Source organism: Rhinopithecus bieti, unplaced genomic scaffold (assembly GCF_001698545.2).
Source record: "Rhinopithecus bieti isolate Rb0 unplaced genomic scaffold, ASM169854v2 scaffold_110, whole genome shotgun sequence".
NCBI classification, from domain to species: Eukaryota; Metazoa; Chordata; class Mammalia; order Primates; family Cercopithecidae; genus Rhinopithecus; species Rhinopithecus bieti.
The window spans coordinates 2,384,225-2,404,354 of NW_016803311.1; the positions used below are offsets into that span (position 1 = coordinate 2,384,225).

Here is a 20,130-nt window from a genome sequence, read left to right on the forward strand (position 1 = left end):
AAAAAAAAAAAAAAAAATTGCAACCCTTTCCCCTGCCCTGTCTGACTGCACTGTATTTAGAGCTATTTGGCATACACACACACACACACACACACACACCCATATATATATATATATAAATATACATATATGTGTATATATATCTGATTTTTTTCTGTTTGTTCCCAGTTGAATGTTATGTCCATGACAGCAGGGATTTTTACCTATTGTGTCTGCTGGTATAGTCCCAGTAACTAAATTGGTGGTGGTACAAAATGGAAAGACAGTTATTTTAAAGAGATGTTATTTATTTCTTTTTTCTTTTTTTTTTTAATTTTACTTCAAGTTCTGGGATACATGTGCAGAACATGCAGGTTTGTTACATAGGTATACATTTGCCATGGTGGTTAGCTGCACTTATTTACTTTTTTTTAAGATAGTAAGGCTGACTCGATTGGAGGAGGCCATGGCAGCAGGTATAGGAACCACTGCAATGGGATCTTGCAGTGTGGGAGAGAGCTTGGACTCAAGTCCTTTAAAGAGATTTCAGAATAGGATGGAGAAACTGTGGCTCAGAGTGATCCTTAGATTTGTGTAATTTCACATAAGTAATAGTCATGGAAATTGCAAAGAAAAGCTCTGTAATTCCATGTCTAATTCGCCCTGCCTCATAGAATGCAGCCCTTCTAACTTCATGTTCTAATCTTGGAATGTAGACCATCTGTCAGGGTTGGTGAAAACAAAAAGGATAAACATACCATGATCCTTCTAGAACTCAAAACTTGGATTCATGCCTGGGATTTAATATGGTATCATTTTCACATAAATCTCCAACTAGAATTATAGCTTCATTTGTTTATTCCTGGCAACAATTTCTTTGGTTGGTGACTGAGGCAAATTTTTCCGAAAAGCCCAAATCTACCATATACCAGGGATCTGCCTCTCATTGGTTTTTGAATATATGTAATGTTTTCAAACACAATGGCTTTCTCAAGTCATCTGGATTGATTGAAGGTGATAGACTGAGTTGTACGTTTCCTGTAAGACAACATTAGAGATAATACTGAAATATTAACTATGCAGTTGTAGAGATAATTAATGACTAACAGGAAGTTAAAATACCTTGCAAACAGTTTACAGATAATAATAAAAAGGAAATTTTGTATGCTTCTACCTGCTGCCTATTAGGCAGCAGGTATTACATTACTCTCATATTTATAAATTGTTTTTCCAAATAAATATTTTTAGGAAGTTAACAAAGCACTGTGAGTATATGTGCCAAATCAAATAGAACAAAATTTTTACAGTGTTTCCCTACCTCAGTTCTGCTCCATATAGGCAATTTTAGGTCTTTTGTAAGTTGAAAATATAAATTGCCTTCATCACCACTTCTATGAGTTCTTCACATCTTTCACTCCAACAATATACAACTTACATTGCAATTTTGCAAAAACAAAGGAAAAAATGTCTACCATGTGTCTAGCCTAAGAAGCTGGATTCTACTATCCATTTTGTGTGAAGCCATCTGCCTTGTGGGGATAATTGCAATGATCTACATTTCTCACATTGTTAGAGTTAGAAGCATGTAAAAAAGGTAAATTTTATGGTTATAAAATTGGATAGAGTTGATATATGTAACTTACATCTAGGGCTGGCACTACACATTTATTTTTTAATTCTAGAAAAATATGTAGTATATAATAACATGTATCAACTGCTTGGGCGATTTTGACTGAATGAATTGTTGTAAGCAAATTACTGGTAAATGTTATTAAATGCCCATTTTACCTGCAAGAAATGAGTTTCATTTTAGCAAGCTGAAAGACCAACTTGATGAATATATTAAATGTTCACTGAGAATAGGGTATTTCCATATAGCTAGATGATACAAGTGTTAAGAAAACTGTCTGCAGTTAATTCTCCAAACTATAAGTGGAAATAAGAACTACTGCTGCACGAGCATAAAATGATATGAAAGCTTAATGAGTTGTTCACTTGATATTTTTAATGCTTAAAATTTCAATCCTTACCTGGAATTTGTCTTGCCACTCTGAGCAAGTGAGTTCCCAATTAAAATCGCAAGTGTCTTTATTTGTCCATGAAAATTGTCTCTTCAGTTGGTGACTGATACAACATTCATAGTTCATTTGGAACCCAAATCCATCATCCACCAATGTTCAGTTTCTTCTGGGGTTTGAATAGACAGGACTTTATCAAAGTCACTCACTAGAGAGCCATCACTTGCTCTGTAAGAAGATATCAAAGGATCACAGAGACTGGACCGGGTGGATGTTTTCCCATGAGATTATATTGGACATGACATGCCAAAATAAGTGATAGCCAAAGTGAGTTAGCATATACTTTCTCAAAGTAACCAAAACTGGGCCAAAACCTTTACTGGTTGGTTTCCAAAAATCACTTGGCTTCTCCCATTCCTTGGACCTTTATTCCTCATCATTCTCCTTTTACTATTTGGTCCCTGCCTTTCTACCACTCTCATTAAGTTTACATCTTCAGATTGTAGATGACCTTGCAAGCCCAATACCAGCCTGCAACAGCAACTTCCATTTACATGGGGCCTCTTGATGGAATCTGGTCCTCTGCCATTCCCTCTGCCCTGGCCCGTGGACACATTTTTCATGACCCTTCATTTCCTTCATGACAGAAGTAGCCAGACAGATTTGATGCTGCCCTTCACTGTGCTGTTTTCCCTTTCTGGAGACCCTAATAGGCAGCAGGTAGACATGAGCATGGGGGTATACAAAGGGTCAAAGATTTGACCAAGATATTTATTAGGTAAAAATGAAGAGAGCAAGGACCACCTGGTGGTGGCCATTAAGCAGACCATCCAGAGGCAAAACTCCTTCTCTGAGAGATTTAGAAGTAATTAGATGTCCCTCTTATCTAAAGCTGGCTTCAAGTACCTGACTTCTTTCCCAAAAATTTATAGGGTAACAAAAATTTCTATACATCTCTGGAATGCACACATCGAAACTCATTGTGCAACCCTTGCTGACATCAAGGCACCAAAATGTCTACAAATGCAATTATTTATTATGACCTAGGTGGGTAATATGGCCCAAAGAACCCTTAAGCTCCCTCTTCAAGGTCCATAAATGCCCCTAAGGAAAAATTCACCGTGGCATGCTCAGTCCTCTCTTGCGGAAGCGCCCCGCTGCACTCTGCTGCAGTGTTATTTCCATCTAATAAAACTTTCCCTTTCAAACCTATACTGCTGTGGGTAAATTCTTCTTTTTGCCCCGAGCCTACCACCTTCCATTGCCGGGGCTCTGACACCTTGCGAAAAAAATATAAAGAAGCTTTTATCAAATAAAGCTTGTGAATCAGTCACAGCATTATGCAAATTGGCCATAAAAGCCGCAAGAAAAATTTGAAGAATCCTGTTTTCATACTGGTAAATTTCAAGCTGATTTTCAATTTATGCAATACTCCTTTGAATTCAATGTTAATAATACTAATTTAACACAACAGTTAGTGAATTTACTTAATGTGGATGGGCCTAATTTTGAATCTTATATGTTTTTACTTTAAAGTTAGATCAATTCTTTAAAATGATAAACAAGTTTTGTCAATATAAATGTCCATAGTAAAAGAAAATGGTTTTATTTTTTCTCTTTTGGTACTTGATTCAACTATTGAAACATTCTAAAGTATGTTTGAAAAACTTGGATATGTGAAACATTTTCAACTGTAAACTTTATGAAATACAGTAAATTGAAAAACTAGTCTCCTGATTGAGATGTATGTGTAAAATACACACTAGATTTCAAAAGCTTAGTGCGATAAAATAATGTATAATGCCTCAAAGATTTGTTTCTGTTTTTGTTTTTGTGACCATCTCACTCTGTCACCCAGGCTGGACTGCAGTGATGCAATCATAGCTCACTGCAACCTTTGCCTCCGGGGTTCAAGTCTCGTGCCTCAGCCTCCCAAGTAGCTGGAATTACAGGCAAGTGCCACCATGCTCAGCTAATTTTTGTGTTTTTAGTAGAGATGGGGTTTTGTCATATTGGCCAGGCTGGTCTTGAACTCCTGACCTCAAATGATCCTCCCACCTTGGTCTCCCAAAGTGCTGGGATTACAGGCGTGAGCCAACAATTGACCTCAACAATTTTTTTTTGGTTTGGTGTTGAAATTACATTTTGGACATACTGAGTCAAGTAAAATAGATTTTTAAAATTAATTTTACCAATTTCTTTTTTTAAAATGGGTACTAGAAAGTTTTAAATTACACATGTGATTCACATAATAGCACTACATTTCAATTGAGCAGCTCTGTTCTAGATTAGTTCATGGCTGGCTCCACACAAAACATGAACTCTTTTGAAAAGACAGTTGTCTAATTTAATAGTTGATTCTTTTGAAAACCCAATTTTCTCTTTTTACAAAGAGGAACTAACTAACTAAATAAATTTCAAACTGAGGCTCCTTTATTTATTAGCATTATGTCTTTTGTCAAGTTTATTAACATCTTCAGTATAAATAAGGGCAATCAGTTTATTTCATAGGAATGTTATGAGGATCAAACTAAGTAAAGCAGATAATGTACTTAGCACAGTGCTGGGTACTTAGTTAGCCCCACATCTGTGGTTAATGACTAAACCTGGAAATCAATGCTGGACATGGTCACTCATGCCTGTAATCATAGTGCTTTTGGAGGCCAGGGCAGGAGGATCGCTTGAGCCCAGGAGTTCAAGGGTGCAGTGAGCTATGATCATGCCATTGCATTCCAGCTTGGGTGACAGAATGAGACTCCAAATCTAAATAAATTTAAAATAAGAATAAAACTGTAAATCATTGAGGAACTAAACTAAAAGTGATCATAAAAGAAGGAATGGATTTTAGAATGTTCAAATGGAGGCTAGATGTTAGGGTGGACAACAGAGGGCAACAGAGGGCAGGATAAGAGTAGGAAAACTCCCAAGTTTCTGCCTTTCAGGCAACAAAAAAGGAAGATTAAATCTATGAGAGAAATTATTAATTCAGTTTTAAATATGTTGAGGAGGAGGTGACTGTGGAAATTTTAGAGGAGATAATATTAGGTAGGATATCCAGGTTTGGAGCTAAGGAGATTGGTCTGAATTCTCAACAGAGACTTGGAGTCCATAGGTAAGAGGTAGAAGGTGGAGCCATGGAAAGGTGTGAGATTACCCAGAGAATGTGTTGAGACACAATATAATAAAGAGACAACTCACTGAGAAAGATAATCAGGACACCCTGGCATGTAAAAGGAAGGCAGAGCCTGTAATACTACCACTTTGGGAGGCCAAGGTGGGCAGATCACCTGGGGTCAGGAGTTCATGATCAGCCTTGCAAACATGGTGAAAGCCCGTATCTATCAAAAATACAAAAATATTAGCCAGGTGTGGCAGCAGGTACTTGTAGTCCCAGCTACTTGGGAGGCCGAGGCAGGAGAATTGCTTGAGCCAGAGAGGCGGACATTGCAGTGAGCGAAGATTGCGGCACTGAACTCCAGCCTGGGTGACAGAGAGAGACTCCACCTCAAAACAAAACAATTAAATTAAATTAAAGGAGGGCAGAGGACAAGGATCTTGGAGAAGAGACTGAAGAGGAATAGCCTGGGAGGTAGGAGGAAAAATAGAAAAAAGATACATAACGAAAACCAAGAAAGGATGAATTTCTCAGTGTGCCCTCAAATATGTAAAAGAAAAAATATAAGAGATACACTCACCAAAATTTTCACTACCTGGTAACATTTTATTGAAGACTCACCTCTGCAGAGAGTTAAACATTTTGTACACCTGGAAGTGGTGATGGCCACATATCTCCTTTTCATCCCTTGATATGGAAAAGTCTATGGTTTCATGAGCCTAGCAGCCTTTTATCTGGTTTGCTAAAGTCTCCTAACCCCAGTTTGTTTTGCATACAGATTCTGTATCACTTTTCACAAATGTAATTAGATTCAATAACAGAAACAAAATGTATTGTTTACAATATGGCCATGAATTTGCTGAATTCTGCTTATCGAAATGCCATTGCTTAAAATAAAGAAATACGGTGTGGGAGAAAGATCTGTGGGTGAGATCTTAGAAAACCTGAATTAAAGTCCCTGCCAAAATCTGGAAGCAGAGGAATCAGGAACCTCTACAAGTGCCCCACCTGGTAACATTTTACCGAAGACTGACCTTTGTAGACAGTTAAACATTTTGTACACCTGGAAGTGGTGAAGGCCACATATCTCCCTTTCATCTCTTTTTATGGAAAAGTCTGTGGTCTTATGAGCCCAAGGTGGGGACTGCAGCACATCTGATTTGAAACCAGATTACTGGTTAAGAGGTTAAAATGTGGTATCACAAAGAGTCCACACTGAGGAATCAGGGCTTATACTTTCTAACAAGGCTGTTTCTTCTAGAGAAACATTTTAACTAAGTGTGGTGCTGAAGTTTCATTATTATGCACTGTTTTATTTTGTTATAGAATGAATTCCAAATCAGTATATGTGGTTCCATGGAAAAAAGACCAATTATTTTGCAATAATCTTATGTAAAATCTCTCTATAAGAATTAAAGAAAGAGGAAAGAAACATGAAAGGTGGCTCGACAGCCAGGGACAGGTTTATTTTAGAGAAAACAAACCTAAGAGGGGCTTCTGGCTAAGTTAGGTCAGAACCCGCTCTCTTACAGACTGAGTTTTTAAGGATTCAGGGTGGGAGAGTTTATCAGAGGCTTGGACTGCTTCTGTGTCTTTGTTGTGTTTATCTGGGAGGGAGAGTTTTGTGTCTGTTCCCATACATCTTCCTGCAGCTGCAGGAATACCCCCCTAGTCTGCTTTTAGCTTCCCTATCTTAGTGCACCTGAAGGGAAAGGAATGTGCTTTTTAAGGCCCACCGTTTTACTGGGGCCCAACGTATGAAGGTGAAGTTTGGCAGAGACTTTCCCCGCACTTCCCCCTATACTGGAGCTGTCTTATCTTTGTTTCACTGTCTGCTCTTTCTGGCTCCTTCTTGTTAGAAGGGAAGTGATTTCCTTGAAATGCATGAGGCTAGAAAGGGAGCTGGAACTTAAAGTGGTGGTGTTTGTCTGAGATGACAGTACTCCTGCTCTGTCACTCACCCTATTGTTGAAAATGGTACAAACATCCTCCTTATCCTGCTTATTATTTAATGCATCTCTCTCTTCTGCTTTTTGATACATCCCATCAATATTTTTCTCCATATGCCATCTTAGTTCAGGTCTGTATCACTTCACATGGTTTCAAACATCAGCCTTTTATCTGGTTTGCTAAAGTTTCCTAACCTCAGTTTGTTTTGTACACAGCTATCCGTATCATGTTTCACAAATGTTAGATTCAGTAACAAAAACAAACTGTATTGTTTACAATATGGCCATAAATTTGCTGACTTCTGCTTATCAAAATGTCATTGCTTAAAGAAATAGAGTATGGAAGAAAGATCTGTGGGTGAGGATCTTAGAAAATGTGAATTAAAGTCCCTGCTATATACCATATAATAAGTTTTATTTTCCTCATTTAGGCTTTAGTTTTCTCATTTGTAAAACAAAGTAGTTTAAATAGATGATCTCCGAAGCTTCTAAATCCTGATTCTGAATATAGCTTGACTGGCCCATGGACATGCAGGTCTTCGCATTGAGTTCCCCATTAAATTCCCTGAGGCATTTTTTTTTCATTCAATAAAGTTTAAGGAACATGAATCAGTAGCGGGTCCTATGTTGGACCCTGGGTGTAGAAAAATTCCCTACCCAGAGAAACAGAAGAGAGCCATCCATCCACATATTTGTACTACATCAATATGTAATCAAGGCAGCAATAGCAGAGTTGTACACAGTGCAATGGAAGGGCAATGATAAAAAATAGCTTTGCCTGAGGATGCTAAATTAAGATAATAGGCAAGCCTACATGGTAGATACAAGAATAGAAAAACAAACAAACAAACAAACAAACCTGAAAAGCAAGGAGGTGGAAAAGATTCAATAAAATGTCAGGTAGACATCTGATTAAAGTGGATTATTAAATACAAACTCCTAGTTAAGTGCAGTGAATTAAATGTATATGCTTACCTTTGCTTCTCTTTATTTCTCTAAAATGATAATGCATAGATTAAAAAAAAAAACTGTAAAAGAGAAAAAAAGAGAAGATAATGGCAGACCAGAGATAGCAAGAAAATTGGGAAAAATTGGAAAGAATATGGACATGAGAAAATTCACTTAGAAGACTGAATAAAGATGAAAACTATGTACTCCGCAAGTTCAGGGGCGAGCCAAAAAAAAGCAGCCTCCGTTTGCATTGAGGAACTCCAAAAGTGTCACAAATTAAAAATGCAAGGTGCCTCTGAAGGTAGTTGCGCAGATAGGGCTGAAAAGAGAAGGTTTGGTTTAAAGTTGGTTTGAGAAGCAGTTAGAGCCTGTGAGGCCCACCCTTACTTCAACAGAGATGGGAAGTTTATTCTCTGGAGACACTGAATCAGAGGATTCAATGTGAAGGATAGACATCTGCTATCCTTCACACTCAGGACAGCAGAAAGGTGAGGAGGCTGAACTGAAAAGGATAGGGACTAAAAGCCTACACACTGAAAAATGGACCCCAAGCTCCATTCCACAGCTCTGGGTTTGTTTACATGTCGCCTTATTATTCTACAGGCAGAAGATTCTCCTCATGGAAAACTGATACAGAAAAAAAAAAAAAAAAAAAAAAAAATCCAAAGATACTGGCAGCTAATGATTCACTTAAAAATAAGTCCCTACCTGTTACCAAACAGAGAAAGTCATTGGTCAACCGGTAGAATTTAAGTACAAAGCTTGCAATCAGCTTTCCAGTGCCTCACGATTAAATATGAATGGGAAGCTTAAATATTATCTGGCATTTAGAGGGAAGCCTCCATTATAAAATACACAGGAAAAAAAAAAAAAAAAACCCGAAAAAGTACTCCAAAAAATTAAAAGTGTAAGGAAAACAATGAAGCATTAAAAAAAAAAAAAAAAAATCTAAGCAGCCCCAAAGATATGAGATAATATTACAACCCTGAAACAAGTAAAACTATATGTTTATGTAAAAAGCAACATTCAAAGACCAAAGCAACATCTCACAAAGAAATAAAAAGCTATTAAAAAATTCCATTAGGATGAAAGATAAAGCTTAAGAAACTTCCAATAGTACAGCAAAAAATGCAAAGAGAGAATGAATAAAAATATAATAATAAATAATAGATTTCTATTAAGAGGGAAGAGAGAAAACAGAGAAGAGAAAATTATCAATAAATAATAAGAAATAACAGGCCTACCAAGTACCCTGCACAATAAATGAAGACCTACACCAAACACAATGAAGAAATTTCAAAACACAGCTAGAAAGATACAATTCTAAAAGCTTTTAAGATGTAAAAAGTCAAATACACAGGATTAGAAATCAGAATGTCTTTGAATTTCTCAATAGCTGGATGGAAACTAGCTGATATGGTTTTGACCTTTATCCCCTCCAAATCTCATGTTGAACTGTAATCCCCATGTTGGAGGTGGGACTTGGTGGGAGATGTTTGGGTCATGTGGGTGGATCCCTCATGAAGAGCTTGGTGCCCTCCCTGCAGTAATGAATTCAGGTAAGATCTGGTTGTTTAAAAGGGTGTGGCACTTCCTCAGTCTCTCTTGCTCTATCTCTCCTCCTGTGATGTGCCTGCTTCCCTTTGCCTTCTGCCATGACTGAAAGTTTCTTGAGGGCCTCACCAGAAGCAGATACCAACACTATGCTTCCTGTACAGTCTGTAAAACCGTGAGGCAATGAAACCTCTTTTCTTTATACATTACCCAGTCTCAAGTATTGCTTTATAGTGATGCAGATGGACTAACACAGTAGCAGACAATAGAAAAATGTTTTCAAATTCAAAGGAAAAATGATGTTTTATACTCAAAGTATCAGTCAATTGTAAGAGGAGAATAAAAATTATTTCAGACATGCAAGTTCTCAAAGACCTAGAAACCAACCCATACAGACTGAATCAGAAGGCTTCAGAAAAAAAATTAAACATTTTCACTTCTATAGGGGAATTAAAGCATCAACCATGATCGATAATTTTAACTCCAGGGAAAGCAAAAATTTTTACAAGAAATTTAATCATAAAATATATGGCTCAGTTATGAATAATATTCTTGTAGTTATAATAATATAAATACTTGAATACTGATCTAACCAAAAACTTTGAAATAGACTTGACAGATGGGGGTTAGAAAAGTTCATGAGTAGGTAGAAGGGAGGGATATGTAAGAGAGGTAATTTTCCTCCTTCGTGATAGGAAGTTTATAGATGAAACCCAAAACTAAAAAGTTTAGATGTAGCAGTTGTTATATGTTATTTAGAAGTATAGAGATAATTAGCAGAAGAAAAAGCTGGTTGACATCTGGAGAGCAGAAACTGGGTGTTGGGATAGGTGCAGCAAAAGATTTCTGTGTTTTATTTTGATTAAAAAAACAAGATTAAATTACAAAAAGAAACGCTAAGATTAAATGGAGAATTTCTTGTGAAAGTATGTTGAGTTCACATATTCCCACTAATCTCCAAGACTCCTAACAAAAAATAAAAGTAAAGATAAATAACAATTTACAAAGAGCTAAAAACCAAATAGCCAGAAAATGTTGGTAATTGAAAACAAGGGTCTGATGCTTTCAAAGGAGGTTTAGGTAAGAAACATAAATTCGAGCATCATCTTTAGCGAGGTGGTAAATTAATCCATTAATTTGAATGAACTCATTTTAGGACAAATAATGAATGAGGAGAGAATGAGCCTTCCTGCTAGAAACAGACTGAAGATCCAGAAACTCAAATTTTAGGGCGCGGTGTGGTGGATGGGCAGGTAACATGATCCATTAATGCCTGTCATCTGGGGAGAAACTAGGAACTTACATGGGGGCCCTCTCACCTCCGAAGGAATGGCTTAAAACGAATTATAGTCCCTGCGGGAGAGGTGGCCTGTGTCAAGCTGCTGCTTACAGTGGGAAGAGAGAAGACTGGCAGCCTGCATACCAGGACCAGGGCCATGCCAACCTTTGCTAGGTGCACAATAGCCAACAGAGCATTAAATATAAGCTATCAATTTAAGCCTGGAATGGAGCTGAGAAGCCCAGTCAGTCATGTGGGCACAATCTTAAAATAATCAGAGACACAGTAAAATTAAAGAGTATATGGAGCCCCAACGCAGAATACCATAGAGAGAGAGAAGATGCAAAACCAAGTGGCTGGGTCACGGGTGACTGACCCACGTACTTTGGTAAGGGGTTAATAGTGTGGACCCTGGAGCTACGTTATAATGATTTAAATCTTGAATCCATTGTTTACTGACGGTGTGATGCTAGCCAGTTTTACTTATCAGCCAGTGTTCTTAGCTTTCTCATCCGTAAAATAGGTGGAAAGACAGCACCTGTTCCATAGAATTTTTGTGAATCACCCTTTAAAAAGAGTAAGCACTCAGAAAATATTAACTATAAGTATACTTATATATACTATTTATACTATTAATAATTCTTGTTTTGTTATATTAGTATTTTATGAGTTCCACAAGTAAAAAATGAAGAAAATTAAAAACAAGCAATATTGAAAAGAAAGTGGCTGAGAATTTTCCCAAATTGAAATCACATATCTTTTTTTTTTTTTTTTTTTTTTTTTTGAGAAGGAATCTCGCTCTGTAGCCCAGGCTGGAGTGCAGTGGTGCAATCTTGGCTCACTGCAACCTCTCCCTCCCGGGTTCAAGCAATTCTCTGCCTCAGCCTCCCAAGTAGCTGGGATTATAGGTGCCCACCACCACGCCTGGCTAATTTTTTTGTATTTTTAGTAGAGACAGGGTTTCACCATGTTGGCCAGGCTGGTTTTGAACTCCTGACCTCATGATCCACCTGCCTCGGCCTCCCAAAGAGCTGGGATTACAGCCGTGAGTTACTGTGCCTGGCCAAACCCACATATCTTTAAGTGTACTCGAGGCAAAACACCTTAAAGACTGAGAATCTAATGGAAAGCATGCTACTTTTTCATGCTATAGTAGCAGCTGCCAGAATTAAATAGTTCTAAAGTGCTGAGAGAAAATTTCTCTCGATCTAGAATTTCATAAATGGCTAACCTATCACTAAAAAATAAAGACCAAATATAGCCATTTTCAAACATACAAAGACAAAGAAAGTTTGCAACCTACACATTCTTGCTAAAAGAAATACTAAAGGGACCTGGTTCAGAAAGTTGTCAAGTGAGTCCAGGAGAGGGAATAGGATGCAAGAAACTGTGAATCAGGTGTCAGTAAAAAATACTGGTAAATGCAATTAGCTATTGATTATAAAAAACTTAGCTTGTAGTTACTCATAATGTTTTCTTAAATTGTTTTTATATTCTTTATATATGTGTGCTGTTTAAAATTATTCTTAGCAGGCCGGGCATGGTGGTCACGCCTGTAATCCCAGCATTTTGGGAGGGTGAGTGGATCACTTGAGGTCAGGAGTTTGAGACCAGCCTGGCCAACACGGTGAAACTCTGTCTCTACTAAAAATACAAAAAAAAAAAAAAAAAAGGGAAAGAAAACCAATTAGCTGGGCATGGTGGCACATACCTGTACTCCCAGCTGCACGGGTGGCTGAGGCACGAGAATAGTTTGAACCCGGGAGACGGAGGTTGCAGTGGGCTGAGATGGCGCCATTGCACTACAGCCTGGGCAATAGAGGGAGACTCCATCTCAAAAATTAAATAAATAAATAAAAATATAAAATAAAATAAAATTACTCATAGCAGACATTTTTTCTAATTTATTATTGTTTACAAAAGTTTGCTTTTAGCTTTGGTTCTCCTTTTTTTAAAAGTTTTTTTTGGCTTGTTTTCTTAATGTTTTATTTTACTGATCTCTTTTATTTTCTTATCTTTCATTATTCTTTCTATAAATTAATTCATTTTTCTGTTTCCCTTATTTTTGAAATGGGATCTACTTTGTTGCTCAGGCTAGACTTGGACTCCGGGGCTCAAGTGACCCTCTGTCCTCAGTTTCCTGAGTAGCTGGGACTATAGATGCATGCTGCCATTCCTAGCTGTTTTCTTTCTTTTTTTTTTTTTGAGACTGAGTGTTGCTGTGTCGCCCAGGTGGAAGTACAGTGCCACGATCCCAGCTCACTGCAACCTCCCCCTCCGGGTTCAAACAATTCTCCTGCCTCAGCCTCCTGAGTAGCTGGGACTACAGGTGTGCATCACCACGCCCAGGTAATTTTTGTATTTTTTTAGTGGACATGGGGTTTCACCATGTTGGCCAGGCTGATCTTGAACTCCCGACCTCAAGTGATCTGCCAGTCTTGGCCTCCCCAAATGCTCAGATTACAGGCATGAGCCACTGCGCTCAGGCAGAGTGGTCTTTCTAAAACAGAAATTTGGTTTATACAACTCCTCTGATTATTCTTAAATAACTTCACATTCATTCAGATGAAAATCTAAATTCCTTAACAGTGGTATAGTCACTTCCTATGCCCCTGGCACCATTTCTCCCTTTCCTCTATTAGAGACTAGGTCAGAGGTGTAGTGCATAAATTCTGGTATAAATTTCCTGACTCCTCTTTAAAGAGTACTCTTACTGGTTCTTTTTATACCCGCATTCTTTTCCTTATTTCTAGTGTTACACTTATAAAACAGTTTTGCAAATACTTGTTTTTACTATATGTAATTGTACAGACCCTGAGGCCTACGATTTGTTTCACTAGGGTATAAGAAAATGCTTGTCATATATAACATGTATGATTATGGTAAATAATAATGCGTTGAAGAAATTATTGCCCCATCTTCTTTTCCGAATCCTCTAAGGCAGCACTTGAGATTTGTACTTAGCATACATACTTGGATGTGTCAGGAATGGTAGGGTTGAATTCCCTAGTGGAATACAAATTTAATAAATTGGAGAGCAGTCATAGAACTCTTATCATGCCTGCTGGTTTCCTTTTTTTCTGTAAGCCTCTAATGGTAAGCAAATCTTGATTTTATTTCATGAGAATGTATCTTCTTTAAAGAACAAAACTATGATGTATTGAGCACCCTTATCCCAGACTGTGTGAAGCTTTTATGGCATTAGTGTAGTCACCTGAACACGATTGTATGGCCACACACCACACCTCCACTGACTCCAGCATGGGTGACATCTTTTAAGATTTCCTGTAAATAGCTGGGCATGGTGGCATACCTGTGGTTCCAGGTAGAAGACAGAAGATCAGTGTTAAAGAACACTCATGATATTCTTATAGCTTCACTTGATTAAAACAGGCACACTTGAATCAAATCCAGAAGGAACACTATTTTCTCACTACAAATACCCACCTTCATTGAACTGTTATTTTAGTGAGAAATTAACTTGTATTGCAGTATGCCTCTGAAAGTTTGGGATTTGTTCAGCATCTATAAATCTCTATAAATATTTGTAATAGAAAACATTATTTACAGTTATAAGGAACAGTTTGGAGGAAAAAGAAAATAAATTAATTTAGAAAGAAGGTGCATTTCATAAGGACATATGGGAGTTAACAAAAAAAAGTTGGTCTCAGCTGGGCATGGTGGCTCACGCCTATAATCCCAGCACTTTGGGACGCTGAGGTGGGTGGATCACCTGAGGTCAGGAGTTCGAGACCAGCCTGACCAACATGGTGAAATCCTGTCTCTATGAAAAAAAAAAAAAAAAAAATTAGCCGGGTGTGGTGACATGCACCCCAGCTACCCGGCTGTAATCCCAGTTACCTGGGAGGCTGAGGCAGGAGAATCACTTGAACCCAAGAGGCGGAGTTTGCAGTGAACTGAGATTGTGGCACTGCACTCCATCCTGGGCAACAGAGTGAGACTCCATCCAAAAAAAAAAAAAAAAAAGAAAGTTGTTCTCATGGAGGTAGAGAGTAGAATGATATAGAAGCATACATTTAGATAGAAGGAATAAGTTCTAATGTTTGATTAGCACAATAGGATGACTATAGTTAACAACAGTGTATTGTATATTTCAAAATAGCTAGTAGTGAAGATTTGAAATGTTCCCAACACAAAGAAATAATAAATGTTTGAGGTGATAGATATGCTAAATACCTTGATGTGATCATTACACATTCTATGCATATACCAACAGATCACATGTACCACATAAAGTGTGTACAATTGTGTATCAATAAAAAAACTTGGAGGCTGGGCATGGTGGCTCATGCCTGTAATCTCAGCATTTTGGGAGGCCAAGGTGGGCGAATCACTTGAGATCAGGAGTTTGAGACCAGCCTGACCAACATGGTGAAACTCTGCCTCTACAAAAAATACAAAAATAAGCCGAGTGTGGTGGCGGGTGCCTGTAGTCCCAGCTACTCAGGAGGCTGAGACACGAAAATTGGTTGAACCTGGGAGGCAGAGGTTGCAGTGAGTGGAGATCGTGCCACTGCACTCCAGCCTGAGCAACAGAGTGAGACCCTGTCTCAAAGAAAAACAAAAAACAAAACAAAACAAAACAAAAAAACTTTGAAAAAAGAAGGTGCATTTGTGAATTTTATTATCCAGTGAAACCAGATAAATCCAGATGTAGAGATGAATGGAATCCCCCACAAATAAGCACTGGCAATTTTAAGGGGTGAGCAAGCAAATAGAGCAAAGAAGAGTGCTTACAAACAGAGCTAAGAGAATCCAAACATGGTGTTTAGAAAAAATTGTTACCTGTGCAACATGCTATGGGCGAGGCAAATAGAAACATTCCATTCCCTGCCTCTCAGTCACATATACTCTTTCTTCAGGATTACGTGGCCAAATGAAAAAGTGCGAGTTGGTTGTGACCCCCCATGAAAATGTTTTCCCTTTCGCTTTATTTTTTTCTGAAGATTAAATGTTCAAAACCTTACTTACCCCACACTAATCAAAGACGCATACCCTGCTATTTGGAGGAGTAAATATTATTACTGAAGTATAAATTCAAAACATTTACCAATATTTGCTTTACTATGTTCACATAACTCAATATCATGTTTCAGATTTTATAACTTTTTAGTTAAAACCTATGTACATTTTTAAATGCTCCTTTTATTTACTAGGAAAACTTCAAGTCATTTAATAAGTATTTTCAAGTTTCTGTTTAGTTCAAAAACCAAAATAAAGTGTCAGGAGAAACTGGGAAAATCCATCTGAAAAATATGACATGCTAGTTTATGGTCATAATATGTAAGATGATTCTTTAAAGCAAATTTTCAAAGACTAACATTTGTATTGAAAATAAGATGGTAAAGAACAGAAACTGACAATTCTTTTTTTTTTTTTTTTTGAGATGGAGTCTCGCTCAGTCACCCAGGCTGGAGTGCAGTGGCCCGGTCTCAGCTCACTACAACCTCCGCCTCCCGGGTTCAAGCGATACTCCTGCCTCATCCTCCTGAGTAGCTGGGATTATAGGCATGTGCCACCACACCTGGCTAATTTTTTATATTTTTGGTAGAGATGGGGTTTCACCATATTGGCCAGCCTGGTCTCGAACTCCTGACCTCAAGCGATCTGCCTGCCTTGGCCTCCCGAAGTGCTGGGAGTACAGGCATGAGCAATTGTGCCTAGCTTGACAATTCTTAAAAAACAAAATCTAAATGACTTATGTATATATATATGAATGAATGATCAATCTTTTTATAATCATTCATTCAATAAATAACTACTGAGCCATATTATTTTTCATTTTTTCAGATGAAAATCAAAATATCATTTTCAGATAAAAATGGTAGTTTTAAAACTATGTTACCATTAGGATTGATGAAAGCGTGAAGAAATGGGGATTTCAACACACTAACTGCAGAACTTCAAAAGGGCAAGTTAGGCCCATATTTCAAAAGCCATGCATTTCCCTTGATGTAGATATTCTACCTGTGGGTATGTATCTAAGTAAATAATCACAGAAGGTCACGGTGATTTATAAACAGTAACATTTGTTGTGGCATAATTCATAATAGCTCTCAAAAAGAGACAAACAAAATGTCAAACAATAAGAAATTGGTTAAATAAGTCATGGTGTATTTATATGATGTTTAATAAAAGTTACATTGTGGAAACGTATTTTTTGACATGGAAATATTCTTGAGATGTCGACAAGTTAAAAAGAAAAATTTTGGCCGGGCGCGGTGGCTCAAGCCTGTAAATCCCAGCACTTTGGGAGGCCAAGGCGGGTGGATCACGAGGTCAGGAGATTGAGACCATCCTGGCTAACATGGTGAAACCCCGTCTCTACTAAAATACAAAAAACTAGCCGGGTGTGGTGGCGGGCGCCTATAGTCCCAGCTACTCGGAGGCTGAGGCAGGAGAATGGCGTGAACCCGGGAGGCGGAACTTGCAGTGAGCCGAGATCGCGCCACTGTACTCCAGCCTGGGCGACACAGCGAGACTCTGTCTCAAAAAAAAAAAAAGAAAAATTTTAAGTAATATGTATACTATTATTCTGATTATCCATTGCTTATAAATATGTTTGAAAGTTCTCCCAAATATAAACAAAGATACCATTCCACGTGAATATATTTGCATATAATATATGCTAACACATTATTAGCACATATAGTATATGCTAACACATTAATTAGCATATATTATATGCTCATCAGCGATGACCTCTGAGTGCTGTATTTAGGAGGCTTTTAAATTTTGTTCTTCTGTGTGTCCTTTTTCTATATATTTCGCCATTTCCTCCATTAAATAACCACTGCTTTTGTAATGAGAAAATAAGCTACAAAACTGGGTTTTTAAAATTAGGTCATTGATAACCTTAGAGTAATTTCAGTATGTTGTAAGTGTGGAAGATTTTAAAATTTGAGTAGGGAGTGTGACTTGAAGTGGAGGCAATGAATGTAGACTGCCCTTCAGAGCATCTGGCAGTAAGGAGCACTAGTGAGAAACAAGGGTAAGTTTTGGGGAGGTCAGATGGAGGGAAAAGAAGATGGGGGCCGGGCGCGGTGGCTCACGCCTGTAATCCCAGCACTTTGGAAGGCCGAGGCAGGCGGATCACGAGGTCAGGAGTTCGAGACCAGCCTGGCCAACATGGTGAAACCCCGTCTGTGCTAAAAACACAAAAAGTTAGCCAGGCGTAGTGGCGGGCACCTGTAATACCAGCTACTTGGAAGGCTGAGGCAGGAGAATTGCTTGATCTCAGGAGGTGGAGGTTGCAGTGAGCCAAGAATGTGCCTCTGCACTCCAGTCCAGGTGACAGTGTGAGACTCCATTTCAAAAAAAAATTGAGGATGGGATATGAATATATTTGGAGGATAATGGGAAAAAGACAATGGGGAAAAATATTTGTACATAAATTAAGGTTATCTAGAGATACATATCTTTTCCTTATCCATGTGCCTTTGTATATACGTTCAAAGGAAATGGAAAATGCAAACTACTGTGCTCTTAATATATAATAAAACATATATAAATATGATGAAGTGTTAGAAGGTTGCATTAGGGTTCTGCAGAGACATCAATAAGATAAAGGCCAAAGAACTATCGTGGATGGTCTTCTTTATTTGTTATTATACTCTTCCTTTATGTTTACATGTTTACTGATACATAATAATCGTACATATTTAGGGAGTACATATGATGTTTTGATACATGTGTGTTTAGATTCTGATATTGAGAACAAAAGAGAGAATGGAGGGCGTCACAAGCAGTGTTTGTCACAAATAACGTGATAAAACCAAAAATAAAAGGAAACAAAGTGTAGTGATAAACTCAGGGAAATTAGAATATGCATCACCTCAAACATTTACCATTTCCTTGTGCTGAGCACATTTCAAATCTTCTCTTAGCATGGGACCCTTAGCTAACCTCAGAATCTACAGTACCATGGAACACTATCTAGACTTCTGAGAAAAAAAAAAGAGACTGAAATGTCATTAAGATAGCATTTAACAGACAGCATGAAGAAAAGATAGTCTTAGAGTGCAAAATTTCTTAGCTCCTGCAGAGCTTATAGCTTGCAGTGGACGCCAAGAATAAGTTCTCAGACTATTCCAGCTGAGTGGGGCCGGGGGCAGCTCTTCTGAGAGAGTCCGTCCCAGCATCCGTCCAAGTATTTATTGAAAGGGCTTGTTAAACCACAAACATCCACTAGATGGCCTTTTTGAGGTCGGGTCGTGAGACACCTGTGGCCTTGTAAAAGCACTCAAACTGCATTATCAGGAGGTTCTTTTCAGTATTCCTTATTACACCACGCATTCCACTCCCTGTCCTGTTTTCAGGGTCAAGGAGTTTCATGCTCATGCACAAAGAACATACACACAGTGCCTCCGTATTTTTCCATGCCCCAACCTCAAATGCCATGTACATAAGCTTGAATAAGTTGCCGTGCACACCTACAGCTTCTATTACCGACATAACTCAAGGAAAAGTCTTTAAAAAGGACTATTCAATCAAAAAATAAATCAGAACACAGACTTTGAAATCAGAGAAGATGAAGAGAACAAACAGTAGTGAGCAATGATTCATCTGTTGTATATATAATTAAGTCTGAGTAGATAATGATATAGTGACTGGGAATTTGCAATGTAAATGCTAAATAAAGATGCTTGAAATAACAGAGGTACTTGGCAAGAGAAATCATAATAACAGTCTACAATTGAAGTGCTAATCTCCCTACATCTTTAAGTTGACAAGGGATACAGAGAAAGGAAACGGAAGTGATGAAAAGATGTCAACCAGAGAGTAAAGATGGAAGGTGGGGCAGTAAATATTCTGGAAGTCTCCACTTTCTGAGGTGGGAGAAGTGATGATGTGGCTGGATGTACAAGAACTGGTATTTCATAAAAGAGCAAAGAAATGTAGTTTGACTATGCATGCCGTGAAAGAGAATGTAACAACCAATGAAATAGAAAAATACACTATTACTTCTAAATTAACAAGGAAAAAAAGAGGAATACATATTCTACCAGTTTGGTATCACTTTGGGGAAATTAGTAACAGCTGAAATAACAGGGGCTTAAACATAAAAGTTTACTCTTCCCTCATGTACAATATATCTGAAGGTAGACTACCTAAGACCGATGCAGTGGCCTCATGATTTCATCAGTGTCCAGTTTCCTTTTATCTTTTTTGTTCCAATATCATTAATATTCAGTTTCCATCTTCAGTGTCATCTTATGAATGCTATATGGTCATTATTACTTCCATATTCCAAGCAGGAACAAG

At 37.9% G+C, this 20,130-nt stretch overlaps 1 protein-coding gene across 6 annotated transcripts in view; it reads right to left on the reverse strand.

Annotated features, from left to right (window-relative positions):
* Positions 1-266: 266 nt before the first annotated feature.
* Positions 267-20,130, reverse strand: part of H4C16 (H4 histone 16) — a 30,682-nt gene continuing 10,818 nt past the window's right edge. For 3 of the 6 annotated variants that reach the window (XM_017873488.1, XM_017873478.1, XM_017873460.1), the window contains 2 exons: positions 2,010-2,225; positions 267-1,017 (listed from right to left, as the gene is read on the reverse strand). The gene's annotated coding sequence lies outside the window, so the exon portion shown is untranslated. Of the gene's footprint in view, positions 1,018-2,009; positions 2,226-14,059; positions 14,159-20,130 lie in introns of all 6 variants that reach the window. The other 3 variants (XM_017873497.1, XM_017873483.1, XM_017873470.1) reach the window with 2 other exon arrangements.